Here is a 7,605-nt window from a genome sequence, read left to right as displayed (position 1 = left end):
TTAGAAAGCTCCCTGACTGTTTCCAAATTGCTTCTTGCAGGACTCGGAGGGTTCTGAGTCTAAGACTTGGGAGACGGTGAAGAAACCCAAGGCAAGTGCTGCTCAGCTGAGCAAGAAAGCCAAGATGGAAAGCAAAAAGAAATGATAAGGGCTTGAGCAGGAAGGCACAAAGGACAGCAGAATCGCCTGGAATGCTTCCTCAGAGGTGCACCAAAGGCAACGGACTGCGTGGCCTGTTTTTCAGGCATGGCCGTGCTTTCCCTTTCATGGACTGTGGATTGGAACTAAGGAAGTTGGAAGGGAAGGGCTTCCAGTGCATTAGCAGCAAAGAGGTCTTCACCTATTTGGGACTTGATATATGGCAAGAGCTGGAGACACTGCATTCCTTCAGGGTCTGTCTCTTCAGGGCCAGGGGCGGTCTAGTGTTAACCTGAAATATGGCTAGACGGGACTGGAGAGTGAGGTGGTGTCATAGCTAGAGTCTCTGTAAGGCATCTGGAGCTTCCTGATGCCAGCTCACTGCTTGGTTTGTTTGATCACAAATGAGTCAATGGGAGGAGAACCTGCTGTGTTAGGTGCCCCAGGGCTTACAGTGGCTTTGAAGAAAAGGGTTCTGTGGTGGGGCTGCAGGTCTGCCATCCTTTTGCATACACAGACTACCATCCTCAATTGACAAATGCGTTGTGTGCCCAGGTCCGGCAGCAGTACTGTGCTGTGTCTGTTCTCTACCAGAAGCCTAACAGCACATTTGCTGGAACCATCAGTGTGAGAAGGACCGCGTTTGCTTCTCTCCCTTGCTGTTGGTGGATGAGTCAGGTGGGCAGCATGAGGAGAACAGAACAAAGCATGCGAGACAAAAGCATTCCGAAGTTGCTTGGAGATCTCAGGACAAAGAAACATGACAAAAATATCTCACACCAAGAATAAAGACTAATATTGAGCTATGAGTTTCCACAAATGGGGATGGTAGTTGTTTTATTTAATCCTGTCCTCCTGCAGGTTCACTAACATTGGTTCTGTTGCTTTCTTCTGAGAGACGTACAAATACTGAAAGAGTAATGTGTACGTTACCCAAAGTACAGGAGTGCTTCCACTGCCAAGAGCCAGTCAGCAATGAGCCCTGTGTGGTTGTTAACTCAGAGCAGCTTCTCCTCCTGTCTGAGCTGAGGCTGAATGACTTCTTGTTAAGTGGAATTCCTGGATATTCCTGGGGTTTCATCTTGTGTGGGGGAGGTGGGATTGTGCTATGTTTGCTGTTGGTTCCTAACAGCTCAATACCTGTTTTAAAACCTTGATTATTAGCTGAACTTATAGCATGCCTTGAGTAATTACTAGTATCTTACATATTTTATGTTCTGTGTACATATAATCTTTGTTTCAAATTAAAACAAAAGTAACTTTTTAAAAGTCATGCTGCCTCTTTCTGTGTGTTTACTATGAAAGCTGCTGGAGCTCTGTAGAAACACAGGGACATCCCTGGCCTGTTCACGAGAGTGACCCGTTTAGGGGAGGCCTTTCAGCTCCTTCGATCTGTGTGAAGGTGGTTAGCTCATACTTTCAGGCATGCGTGTGTCCGTGCTTGACTTGGAAGCAGCAAAATGTCTGCCAGAACACCTCCACCTTCCTGGAAAGAGGAAATGGTGCAATGTCTTAATTAATTTGCCTCTCATGAGGGATGTTGGCTCCAAGAGCCCCCGTGGAGGTAGCAAAATAAAGGCAGTGTTTGTTAATAGGAGCGGGGGATTAGATGGGGATTCAGTCAATTGATAATGGGGATTTCTGTAGGCTCCCTGGCAAGTGTAGCTGTAGCAGGGAGCTGCCTGGCAGTCACTTGGGCTGCAGGAGGAGCGGTGAGCTGGGTGAGCTCTGGCTGGTGTTACTTGGTTCCCTCCCCAGAAGAGGAAAGGAAAGAAAGACTGCGGTAAGTCCTCAAATTCCCAGGCATCTATCTCAAGCAGTTTTTCTGTTCCATTTTTGACTGTTCAAGCAGGTCTCCCTCTCTGACCACTCACCGTCCCGCTCACAGTGCATCCTTGTGCTCCTCCAGTGCAAGCTGCAAGATCCCTTGAGGCAGGCTCAAAAGCAGCTTGTGACCCAAGTTCCAGTTCACATAGTTCAATTAAAACCCTGTTAATCCTGCTCAGACCTAATTGACTTTCATTCTCATACATGTGCTTCTCTGCTTTAGAGATGCTCTCTGCTGATGTTCCCCACTGGCAGCAGCAGAAGAGCCAAGGCTGTCTGTGAAGAGAACCAATACTTCCTTCTTGCTGCTCTGAAAGTTTTGAAGCCAAGATTCTTTCCCAGCCTGCTGTAAAGAACATGAAAAGAGCCCTTTGGTGCCTGGGTGCCAGGGAAGGTCAAGGCTCCATGTGGTGATACTTAAGGAGAAAGCAATGAGGCTGTAGGAGGGGAGGAGGTGGTCGCTGCCTCTGTTCATGGAGGTAGTTCTTCCAGGAAGGTGTTCTGTTGCTCACAGTGTGTTCCTGCAGGGATCAAGATGACTGTATTGATTTTGTTTGCTTCTGAATCTCATGAAGCATCGGACTGACTGCAGCGAGGAAGTGGGATGATGAATGGAGAGTGCTGGCGTTTGGATCCCGGCTGCTTGTTTGGTGATGAGGTTGGCTGCCAGGTTTGGTGCTCTGAAAGGATCTGACCCTCCTCATCCTCAGACCAGAAGGGATGATTTGTCTGGGGCCGTCCCATAAGAGATACGGTAGCAAACCAGTGTCGGCTTTGGTGTTTTTGAAACTGCCGGGGACTGCAGGGCAAAGGTCCTGCTCTTCTCCAGTACCTGTAGCTTGTGGCTTTGAGCAGTTCTTCTAAGTTTATGGAGTGGTTTTCTGGCTTTTGTTAAGTGGATCAGAGCAGTCGCTGGTCAAAACGTCCCTTGTTTGGGCTGGCAATTACAAGGTGATTATCCTGTTGGTTTCGCATCTCTTCCTTTAAATTCAACTGCTTTTCCCATCTTTCATTCTTGGTCTTCCCAACTTCACCGCCCACCCCGATCTGTCACCACACATCAGTGCTGTGCAGTCCCCACCTCTGGTGATGTTCACTTCCTTCCCCTCAGCTTGTGGGGTTTCACACGGAGCCTGAAGGCCCTTGTGTGACTCTGGAGCTTTCTGCACCCTGTGTGAACAGCAGCTGGCTGCAGCCAAAGGCCCTCAGACTGCAGCTGAAGCAGAGCCCAGTTGATTCCTGCACGGCCTGGGTCCAACCCACCTGCCAAACACAGAACCATGCTGCTGTGTGAGAGCCTCCAGGCCGGAGAGAAGGATCCCAGCATTAGTCCCCCTGCTTGGCAAACCTAAACCAGCCCTAAGCTCATAACCATGAGTTCCTGATGCTGGCCATGATAATTGCTTGCTGTCACACCCACACTCTTTGCAAGTCTGCCAAGCTCAGTGATTGTAAAATGATAGAATTCCTGAGCTGGATGGTCCCTGCGAGGACCACTGAGTCCAGCTCCTGGCTGCACGCTTCAGTGGCTCCAGGTGGGGATGGCAAAAAGCTGCTTGAGTGAAAAGATCAGAGCAAAGGGCTCTGCTGCGTCTGTCTGCGACTCAAACACCACCATTGTGTTATTCATAGTAATAATTCCTACAAATATAGTTGGAATTTGCAGCGAGCAAAGTGCAGCTCACCTCAGGAACAGAATCAAAGGCTGGCACAGTCTGGAGCACACACCTCTGCCTGTTTTGCTGTTGCCTGGGAAGATTGCAGCTTGATGACGTCCAACAGCAAGGCAGTTCTCCTTCAGCAGGTATCTTCTGAACTCACAAGCACCTCTGCACTACAGAGCGGCCCTGTGTTAAACAAGGATGTCCATCATTCACACTGATTTCAGATCTGACATTCCTCTCCTAGCACCCAGGACCAATGCTTAGTCACTTCCCCGTGAGGAGGAATGACTTAGCATTAGGTAGTAGATGAGAACAGGATTCTTTCCTATGTTGCTCCCTTCAAAGATCAATAACCACATGCCGCACGTGGGTAACAAGAGCCAAACAGGAGCCATTCCATCCCAGACTACACCTGCAGATATCTCCACAAGGTCTGTGTGAAGAGTCTCACAGCTGAAGGCCCTGGGACTGCTCTTCCTCTTTCCAAACACATGGTAGCTGAGGAAAGCTCCCTATTAGCTGAAGAGACCAATTTCAGGACCTTTACTGACTGGAGGAGCCACTGTGGGACACAGGTGTCCTCTCCCACTCACCCTCTCTCCACAGCCGGCCATGGAGCAGCTCTTGAAAAGATGACGGAGCTGTCTAAATCAAAACCTAGCACTGACTACATAAACAAATACATGGACTAGCTGCATGAAGAGCAAGCAGCAGACATTGCAACAGCAAGTCAAATGCAACCTCAAAGATTTACTAACAAAGAGTCAAAATGCTACATTTCCATGGGAAGCCTAGAACAGATTGACTCAGGTGTGACAGTGGCTCCCAAGGCGGTTCTGCTCCACACATTGCTGGTGCACTTGCTAAGACACCTCATCTTTGTCTTTGGACACTGGGAAAAGGGGAAAACATATTTTGCTACTGGTATGTCATTCTTGGGAATGGGAAAGAAAGTGAGTGTGGGACTTGGGTCACATCACTGCAGCCTATGGAGACCCTTTGGGTGTGTAGCTGCCCTGCAGCACAGCACTGCCACTCCGCTGCTCCAACAACACCGACAGCAGCTGTGCACATAAGGATGGCAGATTACAGGGAGTGCCATGCGGGTGCTGCAGGGCTTCATCCCCTAACCCTGCAGTGATATATCAGCAGTGCCCAGCTGGCTTTGCTGCACATTGTTATCACCCGAGAGTCTGAAGACTTGGGGGAAAAGCTCAGCAGCTGCGCAGCTGCCGAGGTTCCATGTCATGCCCTGGCCTGCACACAGCCCGGCTCTCCCCACTCTGCTCTCCCAGTGTTTCCCGCAGCCCCTGTGCTGTGACCAACACAAGTGGGGCTCGGGCCCAACGCCTGCTCACATCCCCAGCAGGCAGAAATATCACCCGACAGAATCCCAGCCTACTTGCAACCCCCAGCAGCAGTTCAATCCTTCATTTCTACACTTGTGCTTCGTAACACCAAACCAATAACAACAGGACGAGCATCTATTTGAGTCATTTTATAAAAGTATTTGACTTACAGAGATATTGTTACAGTTACCTGAGTATTGGAAATTACAATACAAGGAAATTTCCACAATGAATTTCATACAGTATTTTACCATCCAGTGCTACTGGATGTTCATGTCCTTGTTCAATAGAGCATATATACACAAACAGTGATGCTGGAAGAAAATGAAGACACCACAAGAATCAGGGGCTGCAGATACCAACAGAACCGAGAGCTGAATTCACAGACAGAGTGCAGCATGTCAGAATGATGCAAACAAGACAATTTTAAAAGGCTTTTCTTTTTCAGTTTTTTTTTTTTTTTCTTCTTCTGGAATAGAAACACATTAAAATATCAGCTCCCACTGCTTAATCAGATGAAGACATGGCACATTTACTGTGCAGCTTCATATAGGAACACCTGAGCTACCTGGAGTAATAAGGCTTTGTTAATTAGTCCATCAGCAGCTCAGCATCTCATTCAGTTTTTCATGTCATTTTCATAAGGCAAAAATCGAAACAGAAGTTATTTTCATGCTTGAGAATTGGGATTAATTGGCAGCTACATACAAGTATGTATTTGTTATGCAGTATGAATTCACACAGACCAGGTTGCTCAAGCAGTGCTGGGAGCAGTAAAGTCATTCATCTCAGCTGGAAGTCCAGTATTACCTGGGGTAGCAGATGCTGTGGGGTTATCCACAGCATCCACAGGATGTTTCCAAAACATAAAGAACAGCAAAGTGCACCAATGGTTCATAGGAACAACGTTTTATTTCTACAGAACATGCTATAGAAAAAACAAAAGACTTGTTGGCTTACAAAGCAAAATGTGTAAGTAAACATTATTTCAGACTTCAAGAACGTTGCCAATTGAACACACTGGCAGGTTTACTTTCCTGCTTGGACAAATGCAGCGTTTCACAGACTGCTTTTCCCATCTGACTCTTAGTTTGCAGTACATTAAAGTAAGTTCTGGTGCTTGGGATATCCAGCCCCCTTTCCCCATCCAATACAGCAGGAAAGACACAAACACGCCACTTAAATTAAAGAAAGAAAACATGGAGGAAATGGAATCCGAGACTGCAAAAATATATACAAGCATTTGTCTTTTTCCTGAACTAAACATTTCAACCATAACAATATTCAACAGCCGTACCCTATAGAACTAGGGCTAAGGCTATTTCAATTAGAACTACTTTGTGTTTTAAAAATATAGGGCTGAAAGCCTTTTGGGTGATATTTATACATCCACGGCATGTCTAGGTTCCTTATGTGAATCAGAAATCATTATGCAGAACATAAACTAGTTGTCTTAGCTTAATTTTGCATTATCCTGTTTAATTTCATCTCTCCTGTAAATATGTTAGATAACTAGGTTTCACTGTCAGAATTAACATAAACAGAATATTCATAAGGCTTTTTTCTTCTCCTTCTGAGCTGTATACGGTAAAATACCCATCCAGTGTTTTGGAATAGGCAGATCTTCTTCCTAGTAAAACTGTGAAGCAAGGATAGCTTTCACCGCCAGTGAGAAGGTTTATGAAAGTGCTCGGTAGAAATCCAGAGTTTACGTGGATAAAACCTCAGGATAACATCCATTTACTTACACGCTACTATTGTTAAATAATCCAAGTCAAGTCTACTTTACTATGAAGTGCGCAACAAGCAGAAGAAGCGAAGAACATCACACTGAGTTCACATTCTTCAAGGTGCAAATCGCAGCTATTCCTGCCCAAAACCTTGTTTCTTCAGTTGCAAATAACAGCTTTTCCTTCAGCTGCTCATAATTCTTATAGGCTGGAAGGTCCAAGCGATTGAAACTGAAAACAAAGAGAAACCTTAAGTATTGAACAACAGTTTAAACCACCAAAAAATCCATTAGGAACACAGGCATATGAACTGTCCTGTTCAGAAGGAAGACTGCATTTGTACCCTCTAAAACACCTGTATCTTGACATGCATTTGTCTATGAAAGTGAGAGTTAAAGCACAACAAGCACCTGAGCAGCGATAACTTTCCAGAACTGGCAATGTATTTAGTAACAAGTCTCAGCTAATCTCTCTTCTGTATCTGAAACTTAAAATCTGAGCATCTTCACAAAGCACCAGCATAACTGAGAAACTGAGCAGAAGCTACATTTTCTCCAGTCAAGAGGAAGCATGAGCGTGGCTATTTATTTTCATTGCCAAGATCGAGCGTGGTGATAATGAAAGATCAATCCCAAACTCTTTAAAAAAAGGACAACCTTAAGTACTAAAAGTAGCTTTACGTTTTTAGTGGTGTGCAAATCCATGGCGTTTACAATGGAATCAGCTCCACAACAAAACTGCTTTTCAGAAGTTCAACTATTAGTCAGCAGAGCTTACTGCCATAACCCAGTGTTTTGCTTTCACACAGTCTCAGACACTTCCATAACACACCCACTTCCTAAAATCTCAAAGTAGATTTCCATCCATAAGAACAGAACCACAGCAGAGTTTGATCCT

The sequence above is a fragment of the Coturnix japonica genome, chromosome W (assembly GCF_054131305.1).
Source record: "Coturnix japonica strain WE chromosome W, WE-NBRP24, whole genome shotgun sequence".
NCBI classification, from domain to species: domain Eukaryota; kingdom Metazoa; phylum Chordata; class Aves; order Galliformes; family Phasianidae; genus Coturnix; species Coturnix japonica.
Note: the sequence above shows the minus strand (reverse complement) of the source record.